Below are 22,913 nucleotides of genomic sequence, written 5' to 3' on the forward strand. Positions count from 1 at the left end.
GTGATGTAATACTTCAACTTTGTTAAATAAATCTCAGTTTTATGCGAGATTAACGGATAGCGTTGTTTGACATTCATCAAACAATATTTGTTTTGTTCATTAAAATTTCAGCGATTAATTCTTGGACATTTGCAAGTACCATTTACACGAATGAAACAGAAATTTCTAAATTCCATTCAGGATTTATGTATTTAATCTCTATCACGAATTTCGATTCCTTCATATATGACTCGTGTAGGTAGTGAAAGCAATAATACTGCGTACATGGTAACTGAAGATTCTGGGAGTGAGCATAAGATTTTGGAGCAATTAAATGACAAATATTTCTGTATGTACATTCGAGTGTTATGTTTAGGATTACTGTCTTGTTAAAAGAGTACTTCGGATTCCCATATTATTTCCACTATACAATCTGACATGCACAGTTTCAATAGATCGAGTTGCCCAATAATAATAAGTTGTCCGGTAATCTCTGGATCGTTATTGAAAATAATAAGAGTTGATCATTTGCAATTCTATTTCAAAATTGGCAGTATCATACGAATGACCATAAACTCTCGAGACTCTGGTGTGTGTACCGAGCAATTAAACGATTGGAGGCCACAGTGTTCGCCGAAAGTTCGTGGCCGGTAGTGATGTACTCGAGCAGGCGAATCAATTTCAAGCGAGCGTTACGAACTCGGCTTGCGGGGGCGTATGCATATGCATACACGTGTATTCAGTGGCCGTCATCCTCCTCGGGCATTCCCGATACGTACGTGAACACATGCCGCGTACGTAAGCGTCGCATTAATCCGGTGTCCCCCGATAAACCCCACGTAGGTAATTGCCTTTTCCACGAGGAAACGTCTACACATTGGAAGACAGTTCGTGTGGGCGTGAAACGTTGCGTAGGGTGCTCAATTACAGACGCTAAACAATTTTAAGGTAAATTTAACATGTTCACAGAATCTTTGTTTCCAAAATTGTTGCATCCGTGAATAAGAAGTCTATAATTCTTCACTGAAGATCTCATAATCATTTTGTTCGGTAGCGAGAAGAATTTCTATTGTGTACTGAAAAATCAATAAGTTTTTAGAATTGTGCTATAGAAGAACATTTCTTAGCTTATTTTCCACGTAATACAATTTATTAGTTTAGTACATACACTAAATTTGCAACGAAATGGTTTTCATATCATTAATGTGTTAGAATGAAATCGACGATATTGATAACCATCATTGAATCTAATGAAATTTTTTTCCTGCCAATATTTCTATTATCCATCTGCCAGAAATTCTTTAATATCAGTGTGCTTCTCCCGTTGAAATAAACAAATAATAAAATCAGTCAAATAAATTGCCTTGATGTCATTCAATTTCAATGATGCTTAAATCAATCGTAAACCCTTTATAACAGTATACGTTGTAACACCCGGCTACAGGCGCCTGTCCTAAGAATACAGACCATTAAATAGATAAAGTGATCACGTACGGCCGCGGTACTGTTGGATTTATTATGATCCGACGAGGATCAAATCAGCCGTTCTCGAAGTTCCGCCTCTTCCATCTTTTGTACCATCGGGTTTTTATATTCTAACCAGCATCGACTATTATTATTGGCCATTAACTGCAAATATACCACGGCACGTGCCGCCTACGCAATACTGATCGCTAATGAAAATGCGTGTGAGCGGTCGCGTGGAGTCGCTTATGCAAGGATTAATCATCAAAAAGAAATGATAGAGAATTTTAATACTATTCAGCTTCATTTCATCAGCTTTCGTCATTAGTTGTAAGTAGTAAATGTAGTAAATGACCAATCTCTCTGGCAACCACGTCCGGTTCGCATCTAGATTCGCTAATGCAAATTATTAACAGAGGTCACTGTGTACATGTTAAATTGAAGCCAGAATTTCATAGCGTTATTGTCATGGCGATCAAGTTAATGGAATTTTGTATTACACTGACGGCATACGAATTATGGAACTCAATCTAATTGAATCTATTTTTACGTGCGCAGAAATTCTAACTCTGATTTCGGATCAACGTTATATCATGAATTTGAATTGCGAACATGGAATTACTATTTCATTTAAACAAAAAATATCAAAGAAATTGCGAGCGAAGGTTCATGAAACTTGAAACATTTAATTATTTTACTACTGCTAAAATTGCTCTTATGCAATAATAAAATTGTGCAGAATGCAAGAATAAAATTGTTAAATATAACATTTGCTGAAGCTGCTAAAATCGCAACAAAAAATACAGGAATAGACCGATGAATTAATTTGAAATGCCGTAGACTGTTATTTTCATTTAAATATGGCAAGCTATTTATTAATCCTGCGCATCTAAACATCTCGGATTTCTAATTATGGCGTTTTCAAGATGAGAACTTTTATTTCGAGAAATTTACAATAATGCAGTCCTACGCGAAGTCATGTTTAGATAGAACAACAATTTCCAATGTAGTATTCATTTCATATTTTCTAACGGATAGGTAGTTGTTGTTTCGTAGAAAGCTGAATCCTTAAACACACTACTTGATCATTTGGCTGCAGAGAGCAGCAAATCTAACTGCAATCTGAGTAGCTCGTGTTTCAGAAACGATAGAAATTCGAACCCTGTTCGACTCGCAGGAAAATTGAGCTATCTGACCTTTAATATAAACATTTAACGATTTACGTCGCCGTAGATACTAACACATATAGTTTTCTTGTAAACTCGGTAATCTAAAGATAAAGGATAAATTAATAATATTTCGTAACAGAAAGTGGATGAAACGAATACATCGACGTTTTAATAATTTTCGATATTCGCAAACATTCGAGGTAGTGCAGATTATCTCTCACATTCTTGAATGCAGAAAATTCGCGCGAACAAGAAGTAGCGAATATCTGCTTGCGGAAAGCTGATTTCGTTTAGCAAAGCTCAGATACAGATCGATCTTGTCCAATCTCCGACTCGCAGCTGCTTATCAATTTCCCGGGAAAGCAGCTGCATAATTCGTTGCATCAATTCAGCATAAATCCATATTAATCGGTACGTTTAACGGCAAATTAATTTCTCGATGTCGGAAAAATACTGTTTGCTATTCAACAAATATTGAACGACGCACCGACAACAATTTTGTATATGTAAACAATCTTAGATTTTTCTGCGGACCTAAAATAACAATTAGTATTTCTGGTTGTTTGATAAAGCAGCAGTGGTACTCGATATGAGAGAAACATTATTTTTAACGGAATCAATAATTGTTTCCAGGAGAATCGATAACACATGCTCCTTTAATAGCAGTCGTCATTGCTCTCTAGTATGGCAAGTAAATGTGATCAAGGTCAAGGACGGGGAGAATATAATTAAATACTGCCATCCTGTAGAAAACACGACTTCTTTTCTGTGTGCTAGCTGTCATATTGATGACTAAAGTCCTTATCAGATTGATTGTGTGAATTCGGATTGTAAATTCGATTGTCAAGAATGTATTTTTCTTTTGTCTTTTACCTAGTATATAAATGATCGAGTTTACTGGGAAAAGATATTATATTAACTTCAATATAATCTGGTATAATTATCAAAATTGTAAGTTAAATTAATTTTCTCAAAATTTTATTTCGATTCGGAGAGATTAATAATTTTTTTACTACTTATCTAGTATATTATTGGCTCTAGCTATTTAATCAACAAATTTAATTTTCTACAATTACAGACATAAGCTTCTAAAAATTAAATTTGATTAACAAAGGAAATACCTGTTGATAGACGCTTTTACCTCTCTCTTGTTTCGTTTCAAAAATCTTTCATAATGTATTATAAATGGTAATATAGATTAAATTATCCATTTAACGTACATTGTATCCGTCCGAAAATGTACTTTTCATTCAAATGAATTAACAGACGCTCTTTGAAAACGTCATATATTTACAGGCTTAACGTTAACGCCTGCTTAATTAACCTTGGCCAGACACAATGTGCTAAACAAAGTTAATTACCGTTCGAACGTGTTGAAAACACGATCGTAGGTGTAGCTTTCCAAGCGGTTGGCCATATACACGTCAATTGCAAATTTAATTGCATTATTGGAACGCGAGATGATAGCGCGGGAAATTAAAAGCGTTATTGCGGAAAGCGGAAGTCATCGCGTAGGCCGATAGAAAATAATATCGTGACAGATATATAATTCTCATAAAATCTTATACAGTTTATAGCGCGCAACAACTGACCGTAATATGGTTAATTCGAATATTTTTCGTAATCGAATACTATTCCTTAGGGTAACAGTTTTAAACAATCAACTACTTATCCATCGAAGTGCTAAACCACATTTACAATTACTAAATGAGATTACAGGAAGTATGTATCACTTCAATTTTACCAGGTAATTAACCATTAAACATTTAACATTTTGATTGCTGCGTCACCCACAAGCCACATTTTCCTCATTTTGAGAAGTATGGAATGTTATTATTTATCAACAGGTGTATTGTTTACTAACCAAATGTATTATTAATTTATTCTGAATTATTATTAAATAATTATCAAGATATTTTAGAGATAAGTTGATGTATAGTAACTTTGTAATTTGTATCCCTTGTTTTTTCAACATTTTGGCATGCATACATAGATTACATTTTAAGACAAGTTGAAATCTTCGAAAATGTGACTTACTACACTATGATTCTAACCCAGTCATATGTTAGTGTTTCAAAGTTATTTAAGGTTATTTTTTAATATTTTCATTTACTGGAATGTTTCGGTAACACAATCGTTAATACTGAAACGGAAGACAGTTTATATGTCGTCGGAAGAAGTATACTATAGGCACACGGTGCTTGAGTACTTTTTTATAATGATTTTGTCATCAGGCACCTCACAAGCCACCTCTAACCTTGTCACGTGTCCTAAGGGCCTTTTTTTTGCGACAATTTCGTTCGTACCAGCGAGTCGTACTCAAAAAGTTGAGTTCATACTTCACTCTCTTTCTTCCCTCCATCCATTATACTTTTTTAAAATGTAAATACTTATTTCACCCTTTAGAATTCACGCACTCTCCTTTTGCTGTTTCGTATAATTTCAAGTTTGTGTTGATTTTGCAAATCAGTTGTATGTACGATAAAAGATCATAATGATTGCTTCACATTATGGAAGTTTTTGATTGAAAGACATTTTTATGTTCGTTATGTACGATTTTATAAATCGATTGTAAATGAAAAAAAAAGGATGAGAAAATCACAAAGGATATCAAATGTAGTATCAATGGCTCACGTGTTAATTAACGTGATATCGAACAAATGATCACTTCAACTGCATTATGTACTTCTATTGCGCTGAACTGATACCCTGGCGTAGGTTTTCGAATAGGATTAGCAGTAATATCTGACTGAATCACATGATGGACGTCCATTTTGGGCATTCGTTTCACCCTCCAGCGATTAGTCGATACGTATTAATTAATACGAGGAGTCGTTATTGTCTGTTGTTACCACTTCTATCACTGGAAACCCATCAATAGACTATGGACCCATCGACAGGTCTATGTTGTCAAACAAAATTCAAAGCTAGTTTTGCAACAACCTAACAATTAGTCTGCAGATTGTATGTATTTTATAATGAAAATTGACAAGTAAAAATAATAAAGATTTTAAGTAAAGAAAACTCTTTTATCATTTGCGAGTTCTTAGAACTGTTAACTAAGCCAATATGCTTATTGCTTTATAATACTATAAAGTTAAAAATATACAGAAGAATGCTTCTTTTAACAGATACATATGTAGTTTAATATTCACTAGGATTTTAGATAACGATATAGCAAACGTACGTCCCCCATTTACGCAACAAATTTTTATTTTTCGCAAAAATCTGCAGTCTACAAATAACAGGCATTAGGTAAATAATTAAAACAGAGTATTTCTAAAATCAACCAAATCGCACAATAGATGTTACTATCTATAAAAGAAACAACATTCGCTGCTCTATAAAACAACTTCATCGGCTACATGTTCCGTCCTGCTAACAAAACTACGGTCGCTCCGATCGAAGTTAATTTTTAAGAAGCGCGTGATGGAAGCGTTAAGTTAGCTTCTGAGACATAGTGTACGCCAGCAGTAAAACAAACGACGAACCAGACCGATTACATCAGATATCCCATAAAAAAGCTACAAAAGCGATCGTAGAGGTAGTAAAAGGCGAGAGAAAGGGGGAAGGGAAGATGAAACTTTTCTAATAATGCGGAGAATGAAAGACAAGGTATGAATTAAAATCAGCACCGGTGTCCCTGCAGATGAATTAACAGCCGTAAATTTCATTTGCAGCTATTTAACACGTTGCCTACTACGTCATCCATAATTTGTTGTCAAAATTCTTTCGTCAAATTTAATACTTCATGTTTATGCTGATCGTTCGCGTATATCAATTATTCATTTCTTCCAAATTAAAACAAAATTAAATTAAATTAAATTCTTCTAAATTTATTATAGATGTTTAATAATTGGAGGAATTGTAGATATACGATATACATAGGTTTCTTTAAAAAAAATTATGAATGAAGTTTCAATCACTGTGATGCTTCTTTCTTGTAATAGATGTGCAATATTTTCATTTTACTTAAACATTTGCACTAATAATACGCTAGTCCGAGACATGTTTCGCGAAAACCTGACGCTTCGGTGACTACACCAGAAAAGACGATGTTTGGCAGCGATGAGAGACCGACGGTATACCGATGAGAACTCGGAAACATAAAATAACAAGCATCGTCTGGCTACGATAACGTTTTATGGTTCCACGATACTACGGAGGAAAGTTTCCCTCCCGACGAGGAAAATATCTTCGTCCGTTTTGCACCCCTCTATTCCGTTTCTCCGCGCTTATCTGATAGGGCGTTTCGCGTTCAAACTGTCTCGTGATAATGACACTGTGAATGCACCGGGTGGTTTGTTGGTTTCGTCGTGTAAAATATAATTATGTCAGGATAGCGTCAAACAATGAAATTTCGGATTACGGATTTACTCATTCAAGAATTCCAATGTTGAATCAAATCAGTTCATGTGTGTACTTTTACTAGCATAAAACGTTTTTAACACTTTGTGTTAATATGTGTGTTAAGCATATAATAATCATAATAATTATATATAGAGAGAATTTGAGACATTATTAAATTGTCTTTTGATGTAGTATCTTTCTCATAATCTTTCTTAAAGTGTTATTGAGAAAAATTTCGTTCTGTTAACACTTCAAATGAAAGCAAAGCATGCATTACCACGAGACAAAAGTACTTTATTTATCGTTACAGTAAATTCAAACAATAAACTCCAATCATCCAGATTCAGCATTGAAAATAATTTTTTTCAAATTAGACAGCATGTAATAAACCATTTTAACAGGATCTCGGAAGAAAGGCGAGAACGACATTAATCAAAACGCATTTCGCTCTTCGGGGGTGCTCGTGATTATGATAAATGAGCCGGGTGAATGTGCCCCAAATGATAAATTGTAAAAGATTTGCCGAGGATATATGCAATTTTGTAACAGCTAAGTGAGAGAACTTAACGTAGCCGTGTCAAACACACGTCGGGGGCTTGCGAGAGGTGTCTTGCACACTGCTGTAACATGCAACTAACGCGTCATGCATCGGAACACCCTAACTTCGCGTTTCGGCCCTGTTTCTTGCAGCTAATACATTGCCTTACCATCGCGGGTAGATTGCTTTCATCTAATAGAACATTTTCCGCTGAATGATAGACATCGCTTGCAATTCGGTTTTGTGTCCCTCCATTCCAAACGCAGAAGTTAATGTAACTAATTAAGAATTAGATAGGAAACTGACATAATTCTGAAAGTGAGTTTTGTGAACTCGATGGCGAAGAGTATCAATGCTTTTACATGTTTTCGAGCACACTGCAGACTTTTTAATATATTTCAATCTCTGTTAATTTTGTGGCAAATGATCGTTTAAAAGTACAGTTGAACCTTGGTTCGGCGATCTAATCGATTTATTGATGTTCGGGCAATAATTATGTGATTAAAGCGTTACAGAAAATTTTTATTGATTTGTACGACAAATCGTATTGCATGTGAATTGCTTTAGAGACGTGCTGTTAAACAACCGTCGCGGCGAATAAGAACGAAAGTACGGTGCAAAGCTTGAAGCAAGCGTCATAACGAAGTGGGGACGCGAGAAAAGAAAGAGTGAAGTGTTTATGTTTTGACGTTATCCTGCTTCTATCAGTCGCACGCATTGCTATATTCCGATCGTCCGATAGCTAATTCTATTTCCCTCAATCTCGACGTTGTCTACAGTCGATCTCTGTCACTGCTTCAACCAATAACGTGTGGTTAAGGGGTGAGGAATTCCACGTGGAGCTAAATTACGTAATTACGTATATTTTACGTAAAGAGAAATACGTTAATCTTGTGTATATTGTTCCTTAATATTATCACGCTTAACGTGATACTTAGCAAACTGATGTAACCAGACTACGAATCTTTATAATAAAATACCAAATTTTCAAACTAATTGTAAGAAACAAAAATATAATAAAATTAAATTATTACTTCGTATAATTTTAATAATTTGAAAGAAGGGTAACTGTATTATGAAACTCTCTTTATGTCTTCACAATTTTATAATTCAGTCTACTTAGAACCTATTTATTAAAATATTTTACAAAATCAGATGTTGCATTCGATAAACCCAATTACTTATATCGTTTTCGAAACAACCGCTGATCGTACTACACGGATTAGATCTCCGAACTGTAAATTGCACATTAAAATGCCACGCTATCTAAAAAATAAAAAACGATCGCGTTGCACGTAATTGGAACGTTTATTAAATAATCGCCGGCTTCTTTCTAAATCATTCAATGGCAATTAATCTGGACGGAGCGGCCACTTCATTTAGCCAGGCTCGCGTAGAAAAAGAGCTCGCAAGAACCGGCGCTCCGCAAAATACCATGGCGAAAGCCGCGGACATAATTAATGCGCGCGCGGAAAAACAGCGGGGAGGAGAGCAGGCCGCGCCAGCAAGAACCGACTTCAGATTTATCCCCGTGAGATTCTTCAACTGTCTCAGCCGCGACAGAATAAAAATCCACGCGTTATTACAGTGAGCCCGAAACTAAGAATACAATCATTTATCGCGTGGTAGATGAACGTAACGCGTGCTTAAAATTTATTTCGCACAACGAATATAATTGTCCAACAACAATTTCGCCCACCGTTAGCCCGTTTTCCACTTCTTTCTGTTTCTTTCCCGATTGTTATTTCGTCCCATTAGAGTTTAATGAAAAGGTCGATTAAACTACGTCCCCATTCTGCGATTTAATTAATCTCGTTCCAGCAAAATAATTATCTGATAATTACTAACAAGTTTTTAATAATTCAATTTGTCAAGTGTGTCAGTTCGTTCTCCCGTTGCCTGTCTCGGGCAAATGATTTTTCATTGTTTTGCTTGAATATGGGTTACATATGGGTGATCAAATTTGTCATTGTTAATTTAATTTTACAAACCAAACAACAAGTTTTGCACTATCTGAAAGAATTTTAACTCGCATCGTTTCCAGCCATATGTATTGTTACCATTATTATCATTATCATTATTATTAGTATTATTTTTAAAAGTACGTAAATTAGAACTATTTTATTATTATGTCTCGTTATATGTTAGAACACCAAGATTTTCAAATAATCTTTAATCATTTCATTACTCTATTGTAAGTTGGACGTCAAAACTGAAGCTATTAGATAATTTAATAAAACTTGCGCATTTGTTATGTAATTCATTTCTTTAAGAATATTTGCGTTGAAATTCATACGAATCCCTAACGTGGCCAAAACCGGTACACCTAACTTACTCGAATCATTTCGAAGGATCTCAGATGCGTCTAGCGATCCCGAGGAAGAAGATTCGATTGCTCGGCCACGATTTCTGTAAATATGAGGCTCTAGAAGAAAGCTTTAATCACAATTTCCTTCCTTTCTCACGCACGGCAATGAAACCCAGTTTATGGATCGTAACTTTCTGACGGTACAGTGTCAGTCGCCATTTGAGAGAACGCTTTCTTATGGAGGTGACGGAGAAGCGAAGCAACGATGGAAAAACTCGGAAATGTCGGACGGTTGTCCGAAAACCGACGTTAAGAAGAAAAGGCTGGTCCGCCGCGCGTGCAGATTTAATAATGACGTATCAACTTTTTATATTTTCTGAAACGTGGGAAACAAACATGAGCCAACCAGAGAAAATACCCTCTACCCTTCCTCCCTGCGATCATAAAACAATACAGCTGGAAACCCATTATCGCGCTCGTAGCCGTTATTTCAGTTGTAATTGACAGCGAGCTTCGTTTCTCAGTCGTGCCAAGCGTTTGCAACAGGGATCCAGAGAGTTATGGAACTTTTTAATAGGTCTTCTGTTTAAACCATGACTCCTTTTTGCTACGAACGTTGTTGAACGTCGCTAAGATCGATGAGAATTGGCAAAAGAAAAGTTTCTGTCACAATACATCGTATTTGATGAAGGAAGAAACGTTTGTTTGCAACTGTTTTTAAGAAGTTTTTTCTTAAGTCTTTTCTTCGAATGGAAATAATTAGAAATTTGCTGTTTAAATTGCAGTTTTAGTGAAAACTAAAATATATTCGTAAGTAAGATGTGTTCTATATGTGGAGGTCAAGACAAAGTAATACGAATAAATCAAAATAGTATAAATAATTGTTATGAGAAAGTTATGTATAGTATCTGGGTTGCGAACAGCCAATAGGTCGCAACTGCCAATTGATTCAACGAATATAATACACCAAGCTTTGAAGTCCGCATTAGAAACAATATTCTCCTTCATCTTCTATAAAGAATTCAAGTGAAAGATGTTTGAATCATGCGGCAGATAGTTAAAAACAAAACCTGGAGGCAATTTCGAGAGTCAAATGGCGAAGTGAACGATTCATGCCATTAATATCGAGTAACTCCGTTATTCTGTTTTTTAATAAGCGACCACAACGAGAATCTATTTACGGAAGGCGTTGTTTGAGAAGGTGATTCGAAGGGAAACAATTGTAGCCGCGGGATCGCGTGCGAGCCGGTGCATTCAGCCGGCACTTTCGCTTGGAAACAAGGAATCCCGCCGCTGTCTCAGTTTTCAGAGAGGAAGAAACAGAAACAGAGACAAAGAGAGAGAGAGAGAGAGAGAGAGAGGGAGAGAGAGAAAGAGAGCGTGAGCGTCACAGGGCTCGCTAAGTAGCGAAATCGTTCGTTAATTAAATCTTCTTCGACTCGATAGCCTCGCGACTTAACACGCGCTAGATTTCCCAGCTGTTTTCGCTTCACGCGAAATCTGTGCATCACACTCGAACACCGCCGTATCTGATCGAGATCATGGGCTTAAGAATCTCCAGACCCGATTCTTTTCAATGCCCATGGAAACCTCGATTACCCTAGTTAACCGCGGAGCCACTTTTATTTCCTGAACGCCTGCGATATGTCTTTTTTGTGAAACTAGCTGTTTAAAGTAGGGTGACTTGTCTAATGCATAAACATTTGAGCGTTATGTTTGATAATTCGATCATTTACAAATCGTTATTTAATTTCCTAAATAATATCATCGCAAACGAGCTGTTTTACTAAGTTTATATATCTTTGAACAGAATTATAGCATTTTTTAAAAGTATAATATAAGATTCAGTGAAAAATACGTCGAACTACAATAAATAAACACTTAACATTCAGATAACTAGCCCTGGATGAATTAGGTCCCAGAATATAAAAAATATTGTTATTTAAATACTTGGTTTGTGACAATTAATAAAAGCCTCTACATATTTTATCAAGGAGGAAACAGCCATATTGTTGTGGAAAAGATCCGCAGCCTAACTGTTAAACAAAGGGATACATTTTTACGAAATAACATCTGTGGGTGTACAAATCATATTGTAAAAAGGGTATGTAGTAACAGTTTTTGTTTTGTTATAACGATCAGTTATTTCTAAAATATTATATGAAATGCGTCAGAGGTAAACCGGTCGAGAAGCAATTACTTGAAGGAACTCATTATTTGTAAAGCATAACGGATAATACTAATGAACTGTTTCCATTTAGTTAAAGAGGAAGAGAGGAAATGAGGGAAGTGAAAAAAATTCGTTATATGGAATTGTACGAGGCAAGCGAAATGAAAAGAAAAGCACAAAGAGTTGCGGGCACGGGGCAAAGCACAAGTTGTTTCTCAATAGGTTCTTCAATTCTCTCCATCCTTTCCTAGATAAACATTTGTTTCTGCATTAGGATGATATTGTTTACCCCGGAGGTAGCCAGACAGTCTCTTGAAAAGTAATTTTATCTTTTCAAAGTGAAAATGAAGCGGAAACAGCAAGAGCATCGGATGAAATCAATTGAAGACAATTGCTTCGACTTCAACGCTGTTCGGTCTTCTTATACGTTTCGAACAACGCTGGGGAATTGGTAGCGCAGTTGCGTCTTTTCGGGCGATAATTGACCAAAAAATTACAAAAAAAGAAAATATTCTTCTATTTATTTTATTATATTTTCTATTCATTTTTTACTCTTTCTTCTTTTTGTACTAAAATTTTTCCGATTGTCGGCATCATATGGAAATCTGTATCTACTGTAATCAATTAATTTGTTTTTCATGGAAAAAAATAATTTTCAAGTAAAGGCTTGCTTCCTTTTTCATTACTATCAACAAGTTGACAGTAACATTATAATATATATTCTTTCCATCCTTCCCGATTTTTCCTGTTTTATATATCATTTATACATTTCCCATTCAAGCAGAAAATTCTCGATCCAAATACCAAAAGTTTAGCATATTTCTTCAACAGTTAAAAATTAAATAAAAATTTTAAAACTGTTAGCGATAGAAATAACATAAAGTTCTACACTTTCAAAGACGTGGCATAATTACGAAATTTTGTGTTTAATAAGGAATTCTCGATTTGTTGCATCGGAAGAAAAGTCGCGAGAATGTGGTTCGTAGGATCAAGGATTCTGACGCACGAGGACCAATGAAATTTATTGAAGTAACGATAACGACTCGTTACAGGGCTGTTCGCGAACGGAAAGAGAAACAACGCAACGGAGAGGAGCAAAACGCGTTTCTGTTAAGAGGAGAAAAGCCAATAAACGAAACCCGTACCGCACGGCGGGCCCGCGTTTCGATTCGAGATACAATTAGTTCAGAATTTATTTACCTTGAACAAAACGTTCTCGGAGTTGCGGTGTACGTTGCCAACGTTATTCCTTTCACCGTGCTAGTCAGAAACTTTAACAACAGTCATCATTAACTGTTTAATTTAGTGAGAATAGTGGAGAGGGGAAAGGTATCGACGAACGCTCTCGTTTGACGATTCAAGGCTTCTCGAATATTAATTTTCCATTCCTTGGAGCACCAAAATTTAATTACTTCCACTGCTTCAGATCCCAATATATTGAGAACATTCTCTGAAAATAAGATAATTTAATTATACGGATCCAGAACAAATTACTTTGGGAAGTAAAGGATATAAGTATTTAATTAAGGAACTTTCTGCTCACACGTTTTCATTAATTATTTCTTGAGAAACGAAGAGAAATACTCAAAACACGAAAGTATTAATATGTTTGGAGAGAGGGTAAGGTTAAGTTATTGAAGCAAAATTGTACAATCTGATTTCGACTAGCTTTGCTCTACCACTTGACTTTAACCCGCGCAACTCTACCAACCGAACGAGCCGATCCTGGTAAAATTCGCGATTTCACTGCATTGGTACATGCCAATTGGGAGGAGGAGTAGGCACAGACCAATCGGAAAGGTGACCAGGCAAAGGCAAACAAGTTTGAAGTATTTCGTAACTCTTTAGTGTCATTCGAGATGAGTACAGTTCCATTTGAAAAGCCAAGCGTTAGGCCAATTCGTTTTCTATCCTACGTCGGTAAAAGATGAAAGAAAATCGTGTCAAGCAAAGCCAAGTCATCCACACGAAGAACAATTTCGGTCCTGAAGTATAATTTGGGACAAAATTAATAAGTCCTGAAATTCTCTCCAAAAATAACCCTGCTCTGCCCTTATGGTCCGCGAATTACAATGAAAACAACTTATTTCCGAACAACACACCATCGTCTCTTATATGATGCAGCAAAGTAATGTAAGTTCATAATATAATCTCATATTCGATTTGATACTTACTGCTTAGAGAATTAATATAATCGCGTAAAGATCTGAAAAATTCTCCGAAAGTGCTTGAAATTATGAATAAAAAATGCTTGCATCAAAGTACAAAACGAAGCTGAAAGATGGACAGCGACAAACGTTCGAAACCAGTATTCTCAGATTAAGTGGCCTCACGTTAGATCCTGAAACAGTGATTCCCTTTGCAGCATTTATCAGCCCACGTAGCAGAAAGGTTTCTCTCCGGCCGTTTTTTATGCAAATGCGTCCGCGGGCACGTAACGTTACAAAACGGTCTCCTCCCCGGTGAAAAACGATGCGATAAATATAAAAGATCCTTTACGCGGATAGATTTGTTGCTCGGAACGACGTTTCCCGTGGAAACTCGGGGAACTTTCAAGGGAGCGCATCGAACTTGCATTTAACTTCCGTGAAAACTTTCCGCGGAACTTAATCGACTCGGAACGTAACCGACTTATCTCGATGGCGGCACGTGATGACCTTTCGTAACGCCGGCTCTCGGACACAGTCCAAGACCGGGGTTCTTGTTATTGTGCGCGCACAAGACGTGTTTTATTGCGGGTCCTCCTCGTCTTAGAAAATTAGTTTCGTTCCGGGAAGTCCGCGAATTTCACGCTCGCCAAGCAGAACGCTACGAATTTGAAACCGAATAGTTGCAGACGGTTCGTCGCTGAAATTCTTATTTGGGAAATTCTTTTGGGAAATTCTTTCGAGAAAATCTCTGCTTTAATGCGTTGAACGACACTAACTTTTCACTGTTATATAATTTCCTTTTATTTCTATGCATTCAAATGTAGTGATTGTCTTTTATATTGTCCAATCTGATAAAGTTATACTAAAACATTTGGACTTTATATTTTTTTTTCGCGTGGCTGCACTGTGCGCTAGTACTGTGAGAGTTTATTAAAAAAAAAAAAACGGTCAGAACGTACCGTTAGTTTCAACATTTCATTACTGTACAAATAAAGTTCCATTGTCTACGTTACTTACACAAAACGCTAACCAAATTGCTACAATTTCACGGAAATTTTCGAGAAGCTTGCTCAGCAATCACCGTGTTAATACGTCCGTTCGCTTGGTCAGTTTCGCTTTCGCGCTCGAGCATAACTCTGTAGAAATCGGCAAGCTACTCAATATTCCCAGAGGAGCATAAGTTCACCCCCGTGAGGCTAACTCGCGGCACCTCTCTCTCTCAAGTCGATCCAGACAAAACAACCACCTCCGAAGTACACTCTTGAGCAGATAGGTAACGCAACTCTTGATAGTTGCCTCTCCGAGAGTAGAACTCTCACGAACTGATAGCAACTTGCCGACAAGTTAGCCCCTGGTAGCTGTAGTTTCTACTCCGCGGAGAGTGATCTCGACCAGGGGATGGTCCAGAAGACAGGGACCGTGGGAAAGCTTGTTCGCGTCGCGACGGAGGTTTTTCCAAATTTAATCAGTCCGGAGCCACCGAGTCCGGAGAACGCTGTTCATGAAAGATTCAATAACTGCTTTGTGCAACGAAGTCGGGGCAACGAGACTGGGACTAACAGTGGTCCTGCGTCGACTTGAAGAAAATAGTTTTCTTCCGAGGACGAATTGAATTGGCTTGTTAATAGAAACGAAAGAGAATCGTTCCTCCCGTATAATCCGATTGTCCGTCGTTGCGCCGAAACGACTCGAAAATACGCTGTTTTGTCGGCAATGTGTAAACACTTTCGTGGACGGAAATGTCGGATCTTTTGAATTTCAGTTTCATATCTTCTTCGTAGATTGTTTTTCGATCAAAATGTCTTGTGTTTAGATGCCACCATACTGAAGTTGAATTAAGAAGATTGGTGTGTCTTCTTTAAAGAAAAAAATTTATTTTTAAGTTTATCTTTATTTAAAATGTATTTTTAAGTTTACATTTAGTCGAACAAATGTAACAACTTATACTAAAATCATGTTTCTCCGATTTTTATCAATTGAGTTTGTGATTGTTAACTTGAGTATACAATTTTTGTGTTTCCTATCTCACTTAATGGTAATAGAAGCAAGAGTACTTTATAAAGAAACTGAATAAATTGCAATAGTTTATTCAGACGCACCAGGCTTTATCTGAATTATCATATGAATGTTAAATACTTGTATTATATATTTTAAGAGTTTTGAATTACTTTGCCTGTTTCATTTTATAGAAAATATCGAAATAATATTTACCGAGACTCAAGTTAGTATACAATGAAATTGAGATCTTAAACCACTGAATTAGAACTGATTATAAAATATTTCAGTATGGAATTGTTGGAAAAAGATATAATTTTATCCTATTCAATAGATTTCAAAATTCCCAGCAGAATAACAAGGTTACCGGTGCTGAATCCATCGATCAGTGGTAACAAATGGCAATTGCGTAGGCAAATCCTTTTTGAATATTTCAGATTCGTGAAATATATGCCAGGTTTCGTGCATTCCCGGCGCGGCGATGGGAAATTAAGGATCAGAATCAGTTGAAAGAGTGGAAATTATCAGGAAAGTCGCCGCCCGAGGAAACTCGAGCTTTTTAATTAACGTGAAATCCATTAAAGTGACTCCCGTCAAGCTCTCGTTCGAGTTATCGTCATGAATACTCGATCGCGATCGTCGCCGACGATTTACGTTTGGGAATCGGTCGGGAGAGGGGAAATCGCAATTCAGATTTGCCGCGATCGATGGACACGTCTCTCCCCCTCTCTCTCCCTCTCTTTCTCTCTCTCTCTCTCTATCTATCTTTCTATTTATCTATCTATCTCTTTCTGCTCGCTTGGAATATCCGCGGGGATGAGTTTTGTATGCACGGTAAAAACAGAAACAAACCGAAAAAAGGGAAAAAGCTGGTTGCGGAAATGATGAGCGAGTTGTAAACACTCTTTCAATATCCCGAGTTGTTCAACAAGCTTGTTTGATCGGGCGATGAGTGGCCTAATTCAATGGAATCAAGATAACGATTCGGCTTGGGTGACAATTTCGTAGCAAAACGTTCCGGTGATAATGAAAAGCAAATGGAACGCACTGACGGGGATGCGCGTATTCCACAGTATTTACGTTTCTCTGGATTACCTGATTTCGTTGTTTTTATGATTTCATGCGCATCGAGGATTGGTGTTGCGAAGTATGTGTTTGCAAAGCATCACGAAATACGACTAGTTATTGGAAAGCTATTTATAAACTTTCAAGTGACACTGATGTATTGGAAAAAGCTGTGAAATATTTTTTTTTTATGTAAACACAGAAAGTGTTGGCTCTTTTACTTGGGCAGCTTCGTTTACTGGCAGTTGTTACAGAATTACAAGGCAATGTGTAGGTAAATATTGTCTTGAATTCAGTGCAACATTAAATAAAATTCTGATTTTGTTAATAACGTGATAAATTATTCGATACAATTGAGTTCATTCTGACCTTTGTGATTTTAAAGCTACTGGCATGTTGGTAATATATTTCAATAATAATCATTGAACTCGTAACATTTAGATTTGCATATTAATAATACCGTTGTGAATATAATAAAATTACAATAATTATTCACAACGCGGTATTACCACGTGCGATAATAATTATTATATACTAATGAACGGATTGCGGATCATCACGCATTTACGCTAATGAATATCAGTTATATTTCTGCTTTATTTCTGCCATGGAAATGTTTTCGTAAGCAACATTAAGCTCAGTTTTTTTGATATTTTGTATAATCTTGTTAATCTCTATCGACGGAAAAATCTTTGTTAATTAAAAAATGAATTGCCCGAAAATTCAACTAATAGTCTCATTATTCTATAATTATACAAGTATATTTTCTTATAAGAATCTATTGTCCAATTATTTTCTGAAAATATAGATGTTTCTGCCGGATTTTTACAAGAACTATGCTCGCCAAAAGAAATTTTTTTTCTTCATTTGGATTTCAAAAAATAATTACGAAAACTGAGCCGAATGCAGCGAGCAGAATATTCCTCCGGCTATGAGCAAAGAGTTTCGCAACGAAACATGCGAAATAACCAACGATCTTGATATCGAAATGAAACTGACCAACGCGACACAACGCGACGCACGCGCCACGAGAAATTGAAACAGAAATTGGAAAACCCAGAAAAGTGTAAATCGTGAATGTAACATTCTGGCCTATCTTCGCGGATGCGTTCAGAGCCATTCATCTTGCCGACGAACGGCATGGAACTGAAACAGCAATCCAGATTACTGCAGCTAATAAATTCCCTGCTGCCTGGCTGCCGCGCATTGCAGTTCCCCCGACGTTCGAATTCAACCGATGAAAATACAAAAGAAAACCTACGGAAATGCATCGGTGTACTTATTGCAATAGCCGGGATTATCGTAAGTTTTTGCTGCTTTTGCAATCTTGCCAATGCTCGTGATTCTTTCGTTTAAATATCGATGTGTTTCATGTATACGTAACAGTTTGAACGCTGATGCAGTTGAACCTACGAATTGAACGTATACTATGTTATGGACGATAAAATAATGCCAGAATATTTTTTGAACATTCGTTCACCAGTTTTCGAATAATCTGAGAAGATGGTATAGCTGAGTTTATAAATTGAACATGTATCATATTTAGAAAAATATAGGCAATGATCGTAAACGATTAAGATTATACCTAATTGTTTTTAAAACAATATAATACAAGTTTAATATGGTAGAACTTTTGTATGACACGTTCCAATAACTTAATAAATATAACATGTTTAGATTATTTGTTATTTTTGATCCAAAAATTAACAACTATATTTTGGACAGTCTAAGGCCGCGTCCACACTGGAGTGAACAGTTCACGAGTATCCAACGAAAACAGTAGCATGTCCACACTGGAACACGCGAACTGTTTACGAACTGCTCGCGAACAGTTATAAGCTTGTTAGAAAGGCGTTGAATTGTTACAAACACGTCCAGACACGCTTCGAGCTCGCGAATAGTCAGTCTCTTTGATGTACCGCTTCCCGCTTCCCGAGCGAACAGTATTCGTTCTTCGCTGAGGAGCTCGCTGCTTGCTGTTCGTTGCTCGCAAGTGTCCACACTGATAGCGTGCACAGCTCGCGAGTTGTTCGCGAACAGCACGTATAAATTATAATTTATACGCCGTAATCAGTTATCGTTTCTTACTTGTTTTACAAAAAATTATTGTTACAGAAAATTGGTAGCGCGTGAAACAACGTTTTATCGTAATAATAAGATAAGTTTGTAAAATGGTCAAACATTATTTCTAAATATCATTTACCATTGTGAATGCAGGAATGGTGGATTAAAATTGTGTAATGATCAGTTGAGAAGCAGTTTACGTTCCTCTTTAGGGAAAGACGGAAATTGGTCTTTATTTTAAGAAGACAGGATCGATAGCCGTTGGCTTGACCATGCATTGATGAAATTGATGCGATGAATTAAAACGTACCCTTCCGCTCGGCGAAGTGTATTGCAAGAAATGAAAATGCATCTTTCATGAATTTCACAGCTGTATGGCTGCTGTCGTTGGCAAATAATCCGAGTCCAGAACTTTGCACTTGATGGTATTCTCTCAGAAGGGATTAGCACTCATTCTTTAATATCTACCTCATTTTTTTATGAAACACGGAAGTGTTCTGGACGCTAATTCAATAGACTGACATATTCAGCCACTATATTTACCATGCAAAAGTCATATCCATTTATGTTAATATAAAAGAAAATACATACAATTTTCACTGATGAATAAACCGACTGCACTTAATACCAGCTATTTCTACAATTATCTCATTTCTTATAATTTTTCACATACTCCACTTATGAACTACGAGGCTCATTTGTCATAAATGTACAAACAAGACCAATAACGGTTGTTTCTAAGTGAAATCATTAAGCATTGGTCAGACTCGTCCGCGTTTCCAACTGTCCATTACTAAAACCGCAAAAATTAAATCAAAAAGTATCTCTAGCATTGCACAGTAAACACAAGCTGCGCGAAAAATAATTTTCATCCATTTAAGCCTGTTAAAATGAAAAATAGCGTACCGTCCGTGGAGAGTACAGAGCAACAGTGTCGAAACACTTCCCCGGAGGCTCTGTGCGTATTAAATTTCGCCGTGTGAGTGTCCAGTGATTTACGGGTAGTAATATGGACACCAATTTGCTGCATATTTTCGGCGGGGCCGGTAGCACAAACGCCTACACCGGAAAGCGAGGAGGAAATTGCCATCCGGACGGACAGGGGGCGGACAAGGGACAGACAGGGGACAGACAGGGGACGTGCAGGGGACCCTTGCAAGCCCTTAAAATCTTTTGAAATCGACCGCGATGTTTCGGAATCGAAACTGATGCTCTTTGAGGGCTAGAAGCACGGAAAATTCGACGGCGCTGTAATGCACGTAACAAGGTGCACACACAACATGCGATCGTTCCTGTGTTCACTTTTCTGCCACGTGAATATTTCATCCGGCCTCGGAAGCAACGGCAGAAAACAAAAAACATATCGACAACATCGTGTACACGCCGCAGGGCAAACATCCACAATGTTGCGGTGTTAAATCACATATTTTCATGCGGGAACCTTTTCCACGTTGCCTTTTTTAGCTGTTTGTAATGCTCTTTCTCTAAAATCAGACAGAAATTCTGCGGAATTGAATACTGTCTGATAAGGACAATATCCTGAAACTCTGGTAAGGAGAGAGTAGAGACTAGTAATTATAGTTATCGAAGCTGGAATTATATATATATATATATATGAAACTATTGCAATTTGATTCTTTCCTGGAGCTGCATTGTGTATGTTCGTGTATGTTCGTATTTAATATAATGGAATCTACATTAAGTTGCATTGCTTGCATACAAATTAACACCGTCCTAGATTTTAAAAATTTTAAATTACGTTGTTAAAAAACTAGTTCTTTTTACTGAACCTGATTAAAGAAACAATGACAAAAAGCAGGAACGTCATCAGTATTAATAGTTATTCTAGCTCTGCAATCAAGAATATTCACATGGAACTAAAATTTAAGAATCATTTCGTACACGTCATTTAAAAATGAATAACACGAGGAACAGCTTCGACAAACATAAATTGTTGTAAAAGTTAGAAACATGTTGCCTCATCTCTCGGTGATCAGGATAAGTTTGAATTAAATTCTATTAAATATTCAATTTCAACAAGTCAGTTTTAAAATTTTGTCCTCGTCTAGAAATATTTTCACAGAATTAGACTTTGAGAAGAACATTTCAAATCAGAACTGAATAATACTTGAAACAAACTAGCTCTTCGGAAACGTATTCGTGGTCGCTGATTAGAGGATGTCCGAACGAGATCCGGCTGAATAAAAATCACTTCCATCGGTTCTACATAGACTTGCAGGTCTACGTGTGTGCTAACCAGACTCAGTCGAGCTACGAGCTTCTCGAAAATCGAATTCGGTGCTTCGGAGGTTTGCCTCCGCCATTGATTTCCGGCTCGTTTTGCCGTCCCTGGCCAGAAAGCGCCATGGAACAGAGGGAGCCGAGAACCGGGAGAGAAGAGTCCTCCGAAGTGACGGTCGTTAAATGAAAATTGGGTTCGTGAAAAGGTGGCGGCAACGGTCTTCCGATGGTCGGACGCTATAGTTCGTCGCCGTGTCGTTCCCGACGATTACCTTCGAGATATATGTGACCGGCGTCCTAAAACTTTCATGTCCGGCAGCCAGACACCCCATATACGCCCCGAATGCCGGTCTGTTTCGATTAAAAATATCTTCATCGGCACTTGGTGATATTACGAGCGATACTTGTGGTGGCTCGTTTACCATAGAAAATTTCGTAAGGTTAAAGTATTTTATTCAATATATTTTCGAATCTAAGCAAATAATTCCATCATCCACATTTGTGTGATATTAACACTGAAGGTGTTGCGCAAAGAATAGTAACAGAAAAATAATTATTGTTAAGAGTAGCTTAAGATCACTGCGTTGTTATTGCAAGTGGGAATTTATTATGTTTGTATAAATATTGAACAACGAAGAGAGTAATTATGGTGACACTGCGAATGGTAAATCTCGGAATCTCGTAGACTGAAACGATACGACTGTGCAATGGCGCGACGTCGTAACGGAGTCCTAGCGTGTAAAAGGCGATGCGTAGCATCGACCTTACACCGCCTCAGTCTCGCAAAAAAGGGAGATATTCTACCGTGTTATAAAGGTTAGTAACGCGCGCGGGAAAACTGAAAGGTGGAACCGGGAACGTCAGGGAATGTAAAAAAGCACCACGAGATTCGGCGAGAGTGAAATGCGCAGTTAGGAAATCCGAGAAAAAACAGTGGAAAGTCAGTGATTGTCCAAGGAGATATAACGGTGTAGCAGGAAAATTTCACTTCGCTTTTCGCAGTCATAATATACGTTGAAGTGGTAATCAAAGTTATTTAACAACCTGCAGAGATTGATTTTTTTGTTCATTAACACAAAGTGTTGTAAAAATTCAAAAAATTTTCCAATTTCAGTAATAATTTAAGTCGAACATAGATATATAAATTTTATTAAGGTAGTCCGATCATTTCTTTTCGGATTATTGTTTAAAAAGAATGTATTTGAATTTCTATTTGCTGTAGCCTACTTATTGAGTTTGAGATTACTTTCAGAACAATTTTTCTTATAATATTTTGTAAGCAAAACGGACTTTCATTTCTTTTTAATATTTTACGAAATATACGTTTAATGTCAAGTTTCGATCGAGGATGAAGTAATTATACAATTTAAATTTAACGTTATCTTTTTTTAAAAGGGCGGAGGGTGTCTCTGAGCGGGAA

The 22,913-nt window shown here is 36.9% G+C and overlaps 1 protein-coding gene across 6 annotated transcripts in view; it reads left to right on the forward strand.

Annotated features, from left to right (window-relative positions):
• The window catches only part of LOC144476542 (uncharacterized), a 96,797-nt gene that overhangs the window by 17,910 nt on the left and 55,974 nt on the right, over nt 1-22,913 (forward strand). The window lies entirely within an intron of this gene.

This window comes from Augochlora pura, chromosome 10, assembly GCF_028453695.1.
Source record: "Augochlora pura isolate Apur16 chromosome 10, APUR_v2.2.1, whole genome shotgun sequence".
Lineage (NCBI taxonomy): Eukaryota > Metazoa > Arthropoda > Insecta > Hymenoptera > Halictidae > Augochlora > Augochlora pura.